We start from the raw sequence: 19,883 nt of genomic DNA, 5'->3' as shown, positions 1-19,883 counted from the left end.
GTGGGACTGACGAAGGCCATCGAAAGGGTGCAAAAAATGGCAGCTCGTTTTGTATTATCACGTAATAGGGGGGAGAGTGTGGCAGATATGATATGCGAGTTGGGATCGAAGTCATTAAAGCAAAGACGTTTTTCGTCGCGGCGAGATCTATTTACGAAACTTCAGTCACCAACTTTCTCTTCCGAATGCGAAAATATTTTGTTGAGCCCATCCTACATAGGTAGGAATGATCATCAAAATAAAATAAGAGAAATCAGAGCTCGAACAGAAAGGTTTAGGTGTTCGTTTTTCCCGCGCGCTGTTCGGGAGTGGAATGGTAGAGAGATAGTATGATTGTGGTTCGATGAACCCTCTGCCAAGCACTTAAATGTGAATTACAGAGTAATCATGTAGATGTAGATGTAGATATAGATACTGCCATGCTGTAAGGGTCCCACAGAAATGAAATGGCACCCCTGACCATCACTCCTTGTTGTTGGGCCATACAGCAGGTGACAGTCAGTTTGGTATCCCACCACTGTCTGCAGCGTCCCCAGACACATCTTCACTGGTCATCGGTGCTCAGTTCTATGTGAGACTAATTAATGAAGGCAGTTCTCCTCCACTCAATGAGATTCCAGGCCAATGATGTGTTTGGTGATGCCTCAGACAGCGATGAGATACCAATCTGACAGTCACCCATCATATGGTCCAACAACTGGGAGTGATGTTCTGGTGTGACATTTCTTATCAGAGCAAGGCACCTTTGGTTGTCATCTGCGGCACCCTTACAGCACAGCAGTATGTTGACAATATTCTACGCCATGTTTTATTGCCCTCCACGCCAAGCTATGCTGGGCTTACATTCCAGGAAGGTGATGCCCACCTGCACACAACGAGAATTTGCTTGTCTTTGCGCTTGCCAAACCCACCACTGGCAGCAGGTGCGTAGAATCTATCCCCAGTTGAGAAGGTTGGGAGCATTATGGGCATGGCCCTCCAGCAAGCAACAGCAGTTTAGCACATATGATGGATAATTATGTAAAGAAACAGAATTAGGGCCATGGATAGTTGTGTTAAAGCAAAAATTAGAACTTGTAATGCATGATCATGTTTTATCAGCCCATGAAAAATAAAAAAAAAATGGTGGCAAAGTACTGAGAATATGTTGATCAGTACGTCAGAACTTGTGCAGAATGTGTGCAGCATGCAGATTTGAATCAGAATCAGGTACTATTGCAGAGGTTGTGAGAAGCAACAGAAGTGTTTAGTCTGATTGTTATGGACGTGTTAGGAACATTCCACTGAATGCTAGCAGGTAATCGGTTTGTGCTGACCGTAATAGACCATTTTTCTTGTTACATCGAGATGGTGCCAATGCCAGACCAAAGTCAGCCACTGTTGTGCAAGTGTTAATTAATAGGCCAGTACTGAAGTTTGGGATGCCAGAGACAATAATTACTAAGGGACGAACTTCATGTCAGATCCGATGAAGGAGTTGTGTCAGTTATTAAAAGTAAAAGGCTTAAGAACTAGTCCACTTGGTCCTCAAGCTAATGGAAGGATGAAACGAGTTTGTCGAAAGATGGGAATATCCTTAGTTATTATGTGAATGCACACCATTCAGATGAGGACGTGTATTTATCCTTCGTAGTGACTGCTTATGACTCCAAATTGTACACTAGGGCAGAACTGATGCTTTCAATGTAGTGAGTGGCAAGAAGATACCATCGCAGTTTAACATAATTAGACAGAAAGGAGACAGGAATGGAGAGTCAGTCTGACAATTTGCAAGGATGGTGAGGTAAATGTGGAAGGAGGTCCAACAAGAAAATACTAAGGCAATGGAAAGGCAAGGAGAAGCAGCAAAGCAATTGAAAACGTTACCTCAGTACAAAGTAGGCCAGCGGGTGACGTTGTCGAATCCATATAGTCCAAAGATGAAGACAGGAAAGCTTCTAACATGATATCATGGCCTGTGCCAAGTAATTGAAATGCATTACCAGTAAATGCGAGGCTACAGTGGCTAATGAGGTCAATGATTGTGCATCACAGGCGCGTACAACCACCTAAGTGTGTACCAGAAACAATTTCACGAGAAGTATTAATGAAGTCAAGGAAGGTGGCAAGGAAGCAGAAGTGGAAAGATGTGCATTGGGGAAGGAGGTCCATATACCTCAAGGTCGGTATATGTTGAGGTAGGTGATATGTATTGTGACTTTAGGATTTTCAGTATTTTTCTTTTGGTATTTTGTATAGGGTATTGAAGATGTTTCATATAATGTTACATGTCTTATTAAGGTAGGAATTATCTTTAGTGTGGTAGTACATGGTCTGAGACAACATGCTTCTGAGAGTAGACGATGTGATAATGGCACTATTCTCAAGTTGCTGTTTGGAGAAGAAGGATGCTAGGTATGACTGTGCTGTTCCTCTTCACTCGGGTGGAGTGGGAGTGCTCCAAGATCATCACCTGCATGGATGAGTTCTATTTTCCAGGCACCAAGACATATCATTATCCATCCACAGATGGTTATTAGGCTTAGTAGGCAGAACACTAGAAACCATATTTGGGACAACAGACACACGGGGTGAATGAATTGAACAAAACAGTGGAAGCAGCAAGTGGGCTAATGGAGTCAAATAAATCAACTATGGAGAGGTATCCCACACAGATTGTGATCTTGGAGAGCAGTGTGTTGAGCAACATATGCAGGCCTTGACAGTTTACTCAAGAAGTTGTGGATTATGCCAGAGCCTCAGCTACCACTCTAAACTGGGATTTTGAGGCAGTTCAAGCACGGATGCAAGAATTATATGTAAGAACAATACAGTACAAGTCATAAATGAGACGTCAGTACACGACAAAATGCCACTTGAATTAGACATAATTCAGAAGGGAGTGGAGAAAATGCTACAAGATGACATTCTATCTTCAGACAGTCCTTCGACCTCTCCTGTGGTTGTTGTGAAGAAGGACGCCATATGGGGTTTCTGTGTCAACTACTAACGACTGAACGAAGTCATAAACAATACGAGACTGGAATAGAAGGGAGAACCGATAGAGGTACTCAAAGTACCCTCCGCCACACACCGTCAGGTGGCTTGCGGAGTATGGATGTAGATGTAGATGTAGATGAAAGATGTCTACCCACTGCTGTGTATTGGTGACACCATAGACTGCTCGAAAGGAGCAAAGTATTTCTCAACTCTCGACATATAGGAGGGTACTGGCAAATCGAAGTTGACAATGCTGACAGACAAAAGACTACCATCACAAGTTATGCTGTTTCAACTATGTAACGCTCCAGCCACCTTTGGAAGCATAGTGAACAACCTGCTTCAATACCTTAAATGGATCACATGCCTTAGCTATCTGGACAGCATTGTCATTTTGTGGGAGGCATTTAAAGAACATGTAAGCCACCTGAAAACTGCGCTGCAGTGTGTTCAGAGTACAGGTCTCTGTCTGAATCTAAAATGTACCTCTTCGGCACCCAAGAAATATGAGAGCCATTCAATAAATAATTCAACACATTTTTTTCTGAAAGCAGGTTGGCTTTATTCAGGATTCCAATACACCATAATATTCCCCACTCTTTTGACTTCAAAATCCTATTTTTCCGCATAATCACCATTCAATGCGATGGCCTCACGCCACGTTACTGGAAGGGCCTGTATGTTAATATGATACCACTCTACTGCTCGATGTTGGATCTACCGTCTTGCTGCATCAATTACCTCCCCATCATCCACACACTGGTTCCCATGGAGTGCATCATTCATTGTGCTGAACAGATGGAAATCGAAAGGTGTTAAATCAGGTTGTAGGACTGATGAGGAAGAACAGTCCAGTGATGTTTTGTAAGCTCCTCTCAAGTACACCGACTTGTGTGAGGCCTTTTGTTGTCATGGAGGAGGAGAAGTTCGTTTGCATTTTTGTGCCAACCAATATGCTGAAGTTCTTTCATGTTTTTCCTGAGGGTAACACAATACACTTCAGAGCTGATTGTTGCACCATGAGAGAGGACATCAAACAGAATAGCCCCTTTAGAGCTTTAGAAGACCGTCGTCATGACTTTACCGGCTGAGGGTGAGGCTTTGAACTTTTTCTTTGAAGGAGAGGTGGTGTGAAGTCACCCAGTGGACTCTCGTTTTATTTCCGCTTCGAAACGATGTACCCATGTTTCATCGCCTATGTAGATGTTTGACAGAAAAGTGTCATGAAAAACCTTGCAACATGCAAGAAACTCCGCACAGATGGCCCTTCGTTGCTCTTTATGGTCTTCTGTTAGACGGCGAGGAACCCAGCAGAGACACATCTTTGAGCACCGAAACTGATGTACGAGTGTCTCAGCACTACCAACAGAGATGTCCAGTTAACAGAAAGGTGTTTAACTGTTATATGTCGATCACCTCGAATGAGAGTGTACTCACGGCACAACATTGCGAGGCGCCCAAGGACTCATAGTGCTTTTGTTCACTGCCCACAGTACTTTAGAGGCACCACCCAATCTGACGACGGCTTGCACCTCCCTGGTTCCTCTGCCAATCATATTGAGATACATTTTACATTAACAAACTCTAAGTTTGGTGGAAAACGCGTTCAGCTGAAAGCTAAACCTCGCTGCCCTTCATATTATGGCTAGCAACAACAGTGTTTTACGTCACTTATCCCCACCCTCAGGGCTCCCACGACGGGAGCCACTGTTCCAACAGCTTTTTCCGATCTCACTCTAATCTGTGTAATTCCATTGACCATGCATGCTGTTCTCAGGAGCAAGTATCAAGCTCGTCATGTGAGACGTGCCTGTTTGCGACCACTGTCTACTGTGACATCTTACAACGGCATCTAGGGAGTGTATGAAGTTATCAGTTAGTTCTCTGAAGTGATACTTTTACCATGGGACAACTGTCCAGAGCATCTGCAGTTCACAGAGTTCTACCATTACCGTTTATCTCCTGTAACCTAAATGCTAACACTTTTGCCTGCTCTGTACATTGTGTCTCAGATTTCCTATCGTGGAATGCCCTCGCTGGCTTCCATCAGCCTTAAGCCTAACGTTGTCAAGTTGTCAATAATTGACATCTCGCCCCATGGGAAAAATTTGTTGACAGTCACATGGCAATAAATTTACAACTTGGCTTCTGTTGTTGTTAAACCATGTTAATTCTAAAAATTACATTATATACATTCCTGGTTAATCACTTTAGTACTCTTTACATTTTGCACACAGTAAAGTTATTTTTAACTTCACCTTTGCACACATGTGTACATCAACATAAAACATTGTTTAATTTTTCACTGTACTTTACAGACACATAGAAACATCAACATAAATCATTGGTTAACATTTTCCCCCACATTGTATGCACATATACACAGGAGGAAATTTTTGTCTCTTTTGATTTCACGTTACATTCATTTTTTAAAACTTTTATTCACCTTAATACACATTTATGCACTAATACACATTAATACAAAACATCATCTACCATGATTACAGTAATAAACCTGAGAAAGAACACACACCTTTACAGTATTCTTGTATACTTTTTCCCTATTTGATTCACAATACTAATTGTTATGTACTAAGGAAGTTTTGCAGTACCTTGCAATGTGTTTGATCTCTGCATGGAGTAGATATAGGTAACGAAGCTCCTTCCTCATTGTGTCCAAATGTAATGGAGCATTTATCACGCTCTTCACTATTTTCTCTACTTGGACAATGTGGTTTTCTACTACGAATGGATGTCATCTCCCACCATTCAGATGTTTTTACTGTCGTTGTCCTTGCACAAGCACTGCCACAATAATTATCGTCTGTGCCTTTCCACATATTCCTAAAACAATCTCTAAAACATTTACAGTATCTTCACAAACAACATATGAACATAATAGTATGTTTTACAACTCATAAGTAAGACAGGAAAGAATTAAATGCCAAAGCATTTCTGAGAAACTATGCTGCTCTTGGAAAGCTATTTCCTCTTCTATTTCTGCTATTTTATGGCTTGCTGCTTGAAGCTTATATAAAAATTGTATTACATACTCCAATGGTGTGTCCAACTTTAACTCAGAGATGTTCCTGTTTTCTTAATTTATTATATAGCAATGGATCATCATGTTTAAAGCTGGTGCTATGTTTTCACTGGTCACATTAATCTTTATCATTTTTACAGGCTGTATGAACACCTGTGTGTCCATACTCTTTACTTTTGTCTTAAAATGTTAGTTTTCCTGTACTTTGGATCATTACATCTGTCAATTTGTTTTCATTACACACCTTTCAGAGCAGCATACAATCATTTGGCCTAACTCAGTGTAGTCCAAATACTATCATTAAGTTTTGCAAACTTATTAATACAATCCTTGGGAATTTCCCTTGCTGGCTGCAACATCCTAGCTTCACATACTTTGTGATCATATGTGGATATCAAAATAAACTTTTGCTTCTAGATTTTGTGAAAGCGGTCTATTTCTTTATTCAATAGTTGTTCATTACTCAGTTTTGCATGGTGCTGCCTACATGCGTCAGTTAACGAATAATCTTTCTCTGGTAGCACATACATGAATAAATTCTGACTTTTGTCAGTTTCAGAATGTAAGTGCTATACTCTGTACAAATTAAACATTTCATTGACCAGTAATGGGACAGTCAACAAATAAGTTAAGATATAGCTAGACACAAAGGTATCAATATCAGTTATGCATAATAACTGGTATCAGCTCTGTTCTGTGAGAACAACTGCCAAGTTCTTGTGCTTAATGTAATCCCAAATTAAATGCAAGTATTAAACTACTTACACTGGATTAAATATGTGAGGTTCCTGAATTCCTTTCTGTGCATTTAAATCAGTCTTCGATTTGAAATATGAAGCATTCTGTTCATTTAATATCCCAAATAATACTTTACTAAATTACCTCACGAAATTTAAGACACTTCGTTTCCTATGGGCTCGTGATTTGTTAATTGTCCAATTAGCCCTAACAAATTCTCGTTTTTTTCACGTGCCATTCTGAGGCTTGCTCAACAGTTCTACATTCTTGATCTCTTGTTCCGAAACTTCTGTTTACAATATCCCACTAATAAATGTGCCACTGTTTACAATATCCCACTAATAAATGTGCCAGTCTCTCTGGCAGAAGTGTTAGCATTCAGGTTGCAGGAGGTAAACAGCAGTGGTGGCTGCTGTGTAAGAGCACAAGAGCAAGTGAACACCAAACTTTTGACACCTTGCGGATTTATTGGTTATTTTCTTTGAATGCTGTTAAACGTAACACAGATGCGATAATCTGAAATATACGGCACTTAAATCTACCGTACAATGCTTCACTGCTGTTTCTCTAGGCTTCTTGAAGCTTGGCACCAGGGTTGCGAGCACATCTTCAGTTGTCCACGTTTTACAGAGCTTTTGCGCATATGCACCTGGTATGACACAATTGCCTTATGGGTCAAATACGTACGGATTCGATAAACAACCTGCTCGGTTCGTGGAGCGCACGGCTAGTCCTTACCATTCAACTACGCGTTTAGTTGGCACTAGGTGATAGCACACTACGACAGACGTTTATCCCTGTTCGCTTGTTGATTTTCATGCATCCCATTAGATGGAAGCATACTTCTGAAATATGCAGTTCACTCACTATATAATAAAATTAGTTGAGACGTCATTATTACGCTATTATTACTAATTATTATTATTATTATTATCGACAGTGCCTGCAGTTGTATAAATTTGTTCATAATCTTAACTGTTACACAGCAGATGCTACTTCACAATTTCAAGTTTATCTGAATCAAACAATTTCTGAACATCCAAAATGTATAGTCATGAGCCGCCAGTGGTAACTGGTAATGGTAAAGCCCTGTGAATTGCAGACACTCTGGACAGCTGTCTCAGCGTAGAAGTTTCACTTCAGAAAATTAACTGGTAACTTCATACACCACCTAGACGCTTTTGCAAGATGTCACAGTAGACAAAGATCGCAAATCGGCACATCTTAGTATATACAGTAAGCTTGACAGTTGCTCCTAAGAACAACAATGGCAGTGGGTTTACTCAGGTTAGAGTGAGATGGAAAATGAGTAAAGCCGTTGGAACAGTGGTCTCCACTCACGAGAACCCCCAGGTCGGGGCCAAGTGACGTAAAACATAATCGTTGCTGGCTATAATAGGAAGGACAGTGATTAGCTTTCAGCTGATCTTGGTTTCTGTCAAACTTGGTGTTTGTTAATGTAAAAGCTACTACATCCCCACCAACAGAGTTGGAAAAGGAGAGGGATCTGAATGTTCTTTGCCAGAGCAACCAGGGAAGTGCAGAGCAGGACATCAGATTGGTCGAGGCCTGTAAAGCACGACGACATATCTTTGTAAGCTGAATGACAATGTCATTTTATGGGAGGCCTTTGATGACTGTGTAAGCCGCCTGAAAACTGCGCTATAGTGTGTTCAGACAGCAGGCCTGCATATGAATCTCAAATGTGCTGTAGTTCTTCATCGCCCAAGAAATACAAGGGGCAATCAATAAGTAATGAAACACTTTTTTCTGTGAGCAGGATGTTTTTAATTAGAATTCTACAAGCACCATAGTATTCCCCACTCTTTTGGCTACAAAACCTTATATTTCAACATAATCTCCATTCAATGCAATTGTCTTATACCGACTTACTGGCGGGAGAGGGGTTTGGGGTGGGGTGGGGGTGGGGGTGGGGGGTGGGGGTGGGGGAGGCTGATTCCCACTGAGTGCATCCTTCATTGAGCCAAACTGACGGAAACCGGAAGGTGTGAGATCCGGGTTTAGGGCGGATGAGGAAGAACAGTCCAAATGAAGTTCTATGAGCTCCTCTCAGGTGCACAGACATGTGTGAGGCCTTCCGTGCCAAGGAGAAGAAAAAGTTCATTTAAATTATTGTGACAATGAACATGCTGAAGTCGTTCCTTTAATTTCCTGAAGGTTGCACAATGAGGGAGGACGTCAAACAGAATAACTCATTCAGAGTCCCATATGACCGTCGTCATGAATTTACCGGCTGAGGGTGCGGCTGCAAACTTTTTCTTCAGAGGGGGGGGGGGGGGTTGTGTTGCGTCACTCAGTGGATTGCCATCTTGTTTCCGGTTCGAAACAATGAACCAGTGTTTCATTTTCTGTGACGATCTTCGACAAAAATTGTCACGGTTAGCATTGCAACGTACAAGCAACTCCTCAAAGATGGTCATTCGTTGTTCTTTATGGACATACGCTAGGTAGCGGGAAGCCCAGCAGACACACAGCTTTGTGTACTCAAGCTGGGGCATGAGTGTGTCAGCACTACCGACAGAGACGTCCAGTTAAGCAGCGAGGTATTTAATGGTGATCTGTCGATCACTCTGAGTGAGAGTGTCCTCACGTTCCAATATTGCAGTAATCATTCTTTGAACCTTTTCATTTTTAATATGATGAAAGGTGAATGATATTTACTTTTTGTACGTGTCTTACTAAACCACGAACCAATGAGTCATTGAGACAATTGGCACTGTTTATTTCCAACAATCTCTTTTTTTTTGCGGAATGATGACGCAGTTCTCAGTGCATCAGGAGTGCTAGTTACAAATCGTTCTCTAAACACAAGCTATCCCCACTGAGGGTACACACTTGCAACAAAACACCACTTCTGTCCCTATCGACATTTGTTTCATCCACACCCTGCACCCTGTTTAAAACAATCAAATTAAGATGTGTGCACAATAATTAGGCCTACTGTCTGTGAATCTGGTGATCGCTGAACTCCTTATTTCTGAACGTTTAACGACCCCCTTTGTTACGCAGATTGGATGACCGTTAATTGTAGTAATTGTTCATGAAGAAATTAAATATTGGCCGAGTCTAGATGTAGTTTTAAAGAAAAAATACTCATCTTGTTTTGAAGGATCATCATCAATCTGTTGCTTGAATTTATTCTGTCTGGAAGCCAGGTTCTCTTGTAGGTCTGGAAACCCTATAGGTTGACGTGTTTCTTGAAATAATATAGATGACAAACTGATTTGTATGTAATTTTCAATCTGAATAGTCCTAGACGCCGCGGACGTATATAAGGGGGGGGGGGGGGGGGGGGGAGGGTGTCCAGGGGGTCCGGACCTCCCTCCCTTCCGTAGTTTACACAAAAAACGCCAATATTAGAAGAATATCCACTTTTGAAACCCCATGTCTCAAAATAGTCGCGCATTGCGCTTGGTTGACGTAGTGACAAGCCATGGAGGAATGAGGCTGCAAAAAATAGCTGTGCCCTGCGGCGGGGTGTCTACCCCCACCCTCACTATGTGTGCAACGAAAGTGAATGAAAAGGGTCAACAAGGCAGGTTTTTTTTTACTGTACTGGCTGACGAAACGAAAGACATATCACGCCAAGAACAACTAGCGTTATGTTTACGAAATTAGACTGCTCATCTGGAAAATCGATTATCATGGAGGATTTTCTTTACTTTATCTACGTGGAAGATGTTTCAGCGCAAGCATTGGCAAACACGATCATAACACATCTCTTATCTTATAACTTGGATATGGACAAATTGGTAGGGCAAGGCTTTGATGGCGCTGCAGTAATGAGCGGCCGGTTACGAGGCGTGAGAACAATAATTGCACAACAATATCCGAGAGCGCAATTTGTGCACTGTGTGGCACATGTTCTTAATTTAATTCTTGCGCATTTGTGTGAAATACCTATGATACGGAACTGTATTGGAAGAATAAAAAGTATAGTAAACTTTTTTCGACAATCTCCACTTCGAGACAACCTTTTGAAGAAAATTTTAGATGAAACTGACTCATCTCATTTAACGCTGATTTCCCTTTGTGAGACGCGGTGAACCGAAAAGCATGTGGCTGTTGAGAGATTTGCAGAAATGCTTCCTGTAGTACGCGCAACACTTGATACCCTTCAAGACGCTGCTAGTAGGTTCAAATGGCTCTGATCACTATGGGACTTAACATCTGAGGTCATCAGTCCCCTAGAACTTAGAACTACTTAAACCTAACTAACCTAAGGGCGTCACACACATCCATGCCCGAGGCAGGGTCGCGCGGTTCCAGACTGAAGCGCCTAGAACCGCTCGGCCAAATCGGCCGGCTGCTAGTAGGGATGTCGCCACTGAAGCATGCCAACTGCAGACTGCCATGGAAAATAGCCAATTTATCATGTCGCTTCTTATATTACGAAAAGTTTTTTATATACAGCGAACCTGAATAAAGCAATGCAGAAGGTCAATGTTGACCTGATGAACACTTGCAGTTAAGCGAAAATATTTAAAACTACTCTAAAAAATATTCGGAATGAAAGTGAGTTCTCAGTCGTTTTCGAACAGGTAAAGCAGATGAGCTCAAGTGACATAACTGCTCCTTTAACGACTGGAAGGCAAACCCAGCGCAGCAATGTACCAGGTAGGTAGGTGGTTAGTGTTTAACGTCCCGTCGACAACGAGGTCATTAGAGACGGAGCGCAAGCTCGGGTTAGGGAAGGATCGGGAAGGAAATCGGCCGTGCCCTTTCAAAGGAACCATCCCGGCATTTGCCTGAAACGATTTAGGGAAATCACGGAAAACCTAAATCAGGATGGTTGGAGACGGGATTGAACCGTCGTCCTCCCGAATGCGAGTCCAGTGTGCTAACCACTGCGCCACCTCGCTCGGTAGCAATGTACCAGGAGAAACTGCTGAAATATATCGTCGAAATGTATTTTACGCATTTATTGAACATGTGATCACAGAAGTTGATGCTCGTTTTAAACCACATGAAGAAACAATCGAAGGAATTCAGATGCTTCTGCCTGTGAAAACCAATAATGACTCCAGGACAAAAGAAAGTCTTAAGAAGATAGCGCAAATATTTCTTGGTGAGAATGTAGGCACAACAATTCTGAGTGAATACGAGATATGGCACAATCACTGGAAATATGTAGAGGAAAAATCTGTCACTGCAATAGAAGTTATAGATCAGTGTGATGAACTGTTTTTCCCTTCGATAAAAAAGCTTCTTATCATATTAGCCACACTCCCAGTGTGAACGGCGACCCCTGAAAGATGTTTCTCGCCTATGAAGAGGCTAAAAACTTACATAAGGAATAAAATGGGAGGTGAAAGACTTACTGGTCTTGCTCTAATGAGTGTTCAGCGTGATCTGGCGGTGCAACTAGATTGTGAAGAAATTATTAGTAATTTAGCAGCAAGACGTAAAAGGCTAAATATAATACTTTAAATTAAAGTAATTAATGTTTATTTTTAAATTAACTTACGACCTGAAGTTACAGCAAAATGCCAAAGTATCACAATTTAAATACAAAGACTAATATAATAATATTATTGCTTAATATAAATGATTAATAATGATATTCAAAAATATGTAATTACCTCCAATGTTAGCTTACAATTTGTTGCTTTTTCATAAATAAATACCTCAACAGCTACAATACATGTTTTATTTAAAGACGCTTGGATCAATTAGTGTTTCTCTACAGTTTTACCCGCATGTAATATGGATGCTAACGTATTTGTGGGTTTTTTAATTTCTGCTTGATTGACTCTATTGGCGTTATCAGCAAAACCATTTTATGTGGCGGGCGAAGACAGGTTTACCTTCCTAATTGATAGTGTTGGACCCCCCTCCCCCCCTCCATGCAAAAGCTGTAGGTACGTTCCTGCTAGATGCCTTGCTGTTATCAGTTACAATGTTCACTCAGCGAAATACATTCCATTTGTACGCAACTCCAGAAAACTTTACATTTCTCCTTCGTTCCTTCCCGCTAGTCAAAATAGAACCAAACTGCACCCAGTTAACATTGTTTCAAAGTACATCAGTAAAGATATAGTCATATTAAGATCGGAACAGAACATTAAATCGAAAATAATTTACAGAAAAAGAAATTTACTCAACAGCACAATAGAACAATTACGATAACATATATTCACATAAACAGAAATATCTCTTTTTGTAGTACAGTAGCCCGCATCTCGTGGTCGTGCGGTAGCGTTCTCGCTTCCCACGCCCGGGTTCCCGGGTTCGATTCCCGGCGGGGTCAGGGATTTTCTCTACCTCGTGATGACTGGATGTTGTGCGCTGTCCTTAGGTTAGTTAGGTTTAAGTAGTTCTAAGTTCTAGGGGACTTATGACCACAGCAGTTGAATCCCATAGTGCTCAGAGCCATTTTTTTTTGTAGTACAGTAATTTTATTAAATTTGTTTTTTATCACAGGGGTTAATTGTGTTAAAACGACATATTATACAGTCGGAGTTTAAAGCATTTTAAAAAAGATCGATTGTTAATTTGAGAATATACATGGTCCAGACAGCCTATTCCACATTACACAGCTCCAAAGAGTTTCGCTAGCATCCCAAAAAAATGGTAAATGTGTGTGAAATCGTATGGGACTTAACTGCTAGGGTCATCAGTCCCTAAGCTTACACACTATTTAAACTAAATTATCCTAAGGACAAACACACACACCCATGCCCGAGGGAGGGCTCGAACCTCCGCCGGGACCAGCTGCACAATCCATGACTCTGCAGCTAGCATCCCACTGTGAGAGAAAGTCTTGCAGGTGTACACAATGTTTATAGATATGAAAAGTAGAACATGTAGTAAAATAGGCGTTTTCGAAATATCATTGTAGGTTTCTGTGGTCTGAATAGTTGAAGGCTGGTAAAAAGAGGCGTCTGGTGTGCGCTGAATTGGAGGGTGGTGTCCGATGGTTCTTCATACTGCTGATGGTCTTGATGATTATTTTTTTTTAGGGTTGGACACTGTTCCCATGGTATTTCCTGCAACATTTCGCAATGTATCAGCTTCAGAATCCAAAGTTCCCTAACCACATATATAAAATATTTCATGGGAAAATTGCAAGATTAACAAGGCTCTCAGAACCTGAATTAAAAAATAAAGAAAACAGTAATGTCAAAATGACTTCTTAACTTATATCAAGTTAAGTGAGAAGAATACTTGGCAAACCCTTAGGTAACAGCAAATACTAACTCATCGTGAAAAAAAATTGAGAAAGCTTACTTCTCGCAAAAAAATATTTTAGGTTTTGTCAGACGTAATTATGCTGTTGAAATTTGTACAAATACTAATCAGCAATATTAAAGAAAAAATTACCTACACTAAGACAAAAACTGTAAAGCAAATATTACTGGATTATGGGTAACAGGACTAAAATCAACACTCAACAACCAGTAAATTTTAACCTGGATGCAGAAAATAATAAGCTTAATGATTTGTTCTCTTATACATTTGACTTCCTAAAGTTACTCAATTTTGGAAAAGTTAATACTATTTTGAAAGCAGTCTTTTCTGTTAATTTCATCATAACTGTAAAATACAATACCACTTGCAATACTGAAGATTATGATACCAATTTCACTGCCGAAAAATGCGATGCCACATTTCAGAAGCAAGTCCTCTGTGCCTTTTTGGCAGTACCATGGCTTACAATACCATTTTACATTGTCAGCAGTTCACGAAGTACTGTGTGCAGCATAGACAATACTAAAATGTCAAAGCATTTCATAAAGTTCTGTGAGCTGCATAAGCACTACTCAGTTCCAGGGTACTATACTATGTGTATAGTAGTTCAAATATAAGTCCAGTGTGCTAACATGGGACAACTTCAATTTGGAATACCATATGGTAGAACCTATCACTCAACTAGAAGTTCTTTATGACAAGTTAAGTACAAGTCCAGTTGAGGATACCATATAGTGCGTATAAACACACAGCTAAGTTCACTATCAATTTGGTTTAACTCTTGGTTGAGGATACTATACAATATCAATGATATAACCTATATTTATAAGCACTACGGTGAATGTCCATAGAACATGTTGTGTAACTAACACTTAAAGCACAAAAATGAAAACGTCCTCCCCAGATCATGGGGTTGTCTGAAATTTACATACCATTTCTGGTTGAAAATTCATTTGAAACTAGTTAAATTTGGAAAATGTCCACTTAGGTAATACATAGCGTTATATATTGTACACAGATGATATTATGTATCAAATTTTGGGAAACAAGTGCCCACAGATTTCAGTAACTCTCCTGATATCTTTTACACACTGATTCATTTGTTTCTGAGTTCTGTGTCATGGACATCTATGTAAAATTGCATAGTGCGTTCTGCAGTGTTTACAAGTAGACCAAATATAAAGAATATTATACATATATTACTAGTTATCGGACTGTATCTTCAAGGTATTTACAAAAATGATAAAATGTTATGCAGTATTTATGGCGTATGGGTATAGTAATCAATGGCAAAGTAGTCTTTTTACCTGTTAATAACTTTCGAGAATCACCCCCATACTCATAGTTGGTTACATAAATAACAAAACACCAAAGAAAATATGTAATAGCACTAAGATATTTACAGGTCATTGTGAGGGATATGGTTGTTTTTAAACACTTAAAAACTAGAATTTCTGGACAGACAAATGTTGATCATGACATGATTTAATAAGACACTATATGATTGTAACCCTTGGTGCACATCAAGCACAAGACAAATTCAGTATAAACTCTCCCATCTATGGTAAAATGTTTCAAAACTTAGTATATACCTCATCATGTTTTCAGAAACGTAACAATATAACTCCCACCTATCATCAGATTTTCTGAAACAGTAATGGAACAGTTATACGTGTCAAATATATAGTCTCATACAATATGTAGTTAAATTTATAAAGCCTTTTGAGTACTGAATACATTTACCATCAAGTATTTAGATGTGTCGTCCTGACTTACCTTATATGATTCAATGTAAGTATAAAAAATTTCATCAGTTCAGAAGTAAACAGTTTTCACTCCTCATTACCTTTCAACAGAGTACAAGTATGTAGTGGTGTATAGATATAGTTGTTAATTCACTAAAAACATTCTCCAGTTTAGTTCCTATTTTCAAGTATCATGTTCTTCACATTCATTAGCAACAAGTTGCACTTTTCAGTATACAGATTACTGACATGCTGCCTAATTACAAAACATGTCACACTTCAAATAGAATCAACCTTTCTTCATAAATATAACTGAGTATTTACTTGCATCTGTTACCTCAGTTTTAAAATACCTTGCATTACAAACCTTGCTGACTATGTGTGTGTTTAATGAACTTTCTCCACAGTAAGAAAAGTCAGGTTCCCTAACCCGTCCCTACCTAACATCATTCTCCTCATTACATCAGTAGTTCATTAAATACATCAAATATCTCCTCATTGCATCAACATAATAAATTCACCTCATATCCTCATAATATCACCCCATTACTCCACTAAATACTCCATAATAATAGTCAGCTAAGAAAAATCACCCGTTTCATCTTACACAACCGATCAACCTCACACAGTAACATCATGTAGCAGCAGATCTCACAACTGGTACAGCTTTTCCTATAACAATAGAAACAGACATTAAACTGTTTACATGTTTTATTAGATTACATTACTGTTTGTATTGCTTGCACAAATCATTATTGTATATAATCATATTACTTCATAAGGCTCAGAAAGGTAACACTTCCTGCAATCACTTCATTACTTTCAAATGCACTTCACCAGGCAACTGTACTTTCACTTGTTACATTACACAAACACTTTGAAAACTAGTGCATGATACTAAATATCTCAGGTGTACTCTTCTACTAATAGCTATATATATACCATATACTTCCTCAAAATTTACCAAAAATTATGTATACACTGTGTGCTAATCTCAATAATCCTGCAATTCTACAACCTTTTACACTTTCATGTTTACTGTTTACTCAGGGTGTTCAATATAATTTGGTATACAAGTATATTTTGTAAAAGTCCATTGCCTTACCTTTTTGGTATAATCGAAAAACGTTTTTCACTACAAACAGAAAAACATCCTCCTGATTACTTTTGTGCTCAGAAAATAATCAAATAGGTGTTAACTCGCTAAATTTTACATAATCAGTGTTGTATAGGTTTTATGTTTCTGTTTACTGCCAAAAATGACTGTTCACCAATATTTCCGTCAACTGAGAGGGTTTCAGTTTTACCTATCACCTTTACTATCATTATCTCTCACATGTGGGGGGACTGGTTATTATTTGTCCACAGTCCACCTCTATTTCTGTTCCCAGAATTTCTATTCTCATAAACCTGTTGGTCCCCACGGTTTGGTCCTACATCTTGAGAATTTCTAAAATTATTTGGATTCCTGCCATTCCTCCCCAGGGTGGTGGTATTTTGTCCATGCTTAAAATTGTCACTACTATTAGTATTTCTATCATGATTGTGGTTACTCCAGGATGGCCTCCTGAAACCAATACGGTACTGGCTATATCTGTTATATGCCCTTTCCAACTGTTCTACATATTTCAGGAACTTGTCAACAGAATCATCTGGCCCATAAACTAACCCCATTGGAATTCTTTCTGGTAGCCTTCTCTTAAATACATCCATGTGAGTTAATTCCTCCAAAGGTTGGTCTAAGTGTGCGCGTTTCATGATCTGGTCTTTGCAAAACTCTTCATACCCCATCTCTGCCCCCTGTACATTGGATGATTTAAAAACTCATTCTTTGTCCTTGGTTATTCAGTATCAGACCAAAACTTTATCAACAGACACTTTTCAAATTCATCTATGAATAAATTGCTACAGTCAAGTTGGTTGGGCCACGACAAGGCTTCCCCTTCTACTGACCTTATAATAAACTTAATTTTTAATTCATCACTCATACCAGGGAGAAAACTATCCACAGCAGTGTTGTATAAAATCAACTGGATGAGAATGCTTGTCACTGGGGAAACACTTTAGTGGCATATTAGAAAAGCTTGGGTTTCCCATATTACACAATTTTTTTAGATAACCCCCTTATTGTAACTGCTGTACTTGTTTTTTGATAATAGTGACATCACTATGCAAGTCTGACAAAATTGAGTCTGTTATCTCAGCTATCTTCTGAACTTTTTCATCTACATCTATGGCAACACTGTATACTTTTCATTTAGCTTATTTATTACGGTTACAGCTAGTTTACTAGTGTCTCCAACAGCATCTTTACATCTAACTTCAACAACACCTATCTCATATCTGAGATTCTTTTCCACTTCCTCTATTTTTGTCTCTAATGAGTGCATTTTGGATTCTGAACTCTACTTTCTCACACATTCATCTATAGCTTTCACTTGAGAACACACACCAACTAAGTCTTTTCTAACATTTGAAATTTGGGCATTAAGCTCTGCTCTAATGAGATTACATTCTGAGACTATCGACTTTTCAAGTTTTTCACTATTTGTTTCTATTGATGACGTTAATGCAGTAAATATGTCTTGTAAATTTAACTGTTTGGATTTTTCACTCAACGTTGTTTCACTTACATGTGACTGTACTTGTGTCTCACGGTCTGGACTCGAATCTGACACGCCACCGTCTAAAAATCCCGAGTCTGCACTGATTTTATTTAACTGATTTGGTTGACTATTGTCTAATACACCCTGAAACATGCCTTCATCGGCTATGTCATGTTTAAAGCCACTAGTTGAAGCTGGTAGGTTCAGCATATTTATTTCATTGTTCAGATGAAGATTCATTTTTGTAAATTTGTTTGTAAAGTATCAATGCAAAAAAAAAAAAAAACAGGTCATAATGTTCACATAACACTGTACTGAGAAAATACAAAATTAAATGTGTTAATTGGTACTAAGCTTATTTTTGTCCTGGACTGGGTAGGTGGCATCAACATCAGTAATAATGCTTGAACACTTTACAATCATGTGTGTCCATAGTGTTGCGTCATTCCAAAACATCTCCACATATACTATTTCAAACTATGTTTGGTTTAAAATCATTTCACTTTGCAACACAATTATATGCTTTTTGGTCACCTGAAACACTGTCAAAAATCCAAACATACAAGTATTCTCACTTTAACGACCACCTTTGTTACACGCATTGGATGACCATTAATTGTAATAATTATTCATGGAGTAATTAAATATTGTTCGAGTCTAGCACTAATTTTAAAGAAAAAATCGTCATCTCGTTTTTAAGGATTTCCTTTAGTCCCTTGCTTGAATTTCTTCTGTCTGGCATTCAGATTCCTTAGATATGACTATCCATTATGCTACTTGGTCTGAAATGGTTTGTAAAATTTATCATGAAAGATTCAAGCCGTACTTTAACCATTCTTTACTATAAGGGAAAGGCAGCTGGAACCTTGATTTTTGGGCTAATAGCCAACAACCAGGTGCTCACTACACTACACCAGTATTATGTTTTATGAGTAAATAGTTCTGATTTTATTGACCCCTGTCTCAAGCCTCAAACTGGAAATAGAAAATATCTAGGACTTTTCAGGATCAGTTATCTATATTGCTATCAACTCTGATCTTCTTTTTATTGACACCACTGAAAAGATCACATTTTTTGCTACAAGGGATTTGAAAAAGTAGAATGCTAATTTTCCATACAAGGCGGTTACAATAAATTAAAAGAAACCTAAGCTGTTACACTTGCCACATGTATTACCCTGTTGGCAGCTGTTGTGCTGGAGAATGTCAAGGCACTTGTGATGTGATTTGTCAGTAAAAATTATTTGCAGCATGATACTTTTGTTCCTCTGATGTGCAGGTACAACTGTTTCATATATGAGTTCCAGAAACTTCTGGAAATTAGATATGCAGGTATGACTGTTTTATAACACAGGACATGAGTTCCAGAAATTTCTGTAGATTGAGATGCAGATATTGCTATTCTATAACACAGGCGTGGTTTCCAGAAACTTCTGGAAATTCGATATGCTGGAATAACTGTTTTATAATAGATTCCAGAAAGACCTGGAAATTTGATATGCATGTATGACTATACTATAAGAGGGCATGGGTTCCAGAAATTTCTGGATATTTTATATC

The sequence above is a fragment of the Schistocerca americana genome, chromosome X (assembly GCF_021461395.2).
Source record: "Schistocerca americana isolate TAMUIC-IGC-003095 chromosome X, iqSchAmer2.1, whole genome shotgun sequence".
NCBI lineage: Eukaryota > Metazoa > Arthropoda > Insecta > Orthoptera > Acrididae > Schistocerca > Schistocerca americana.
This window is presented reverse-complemented; position numbering follows the sequence as displayed.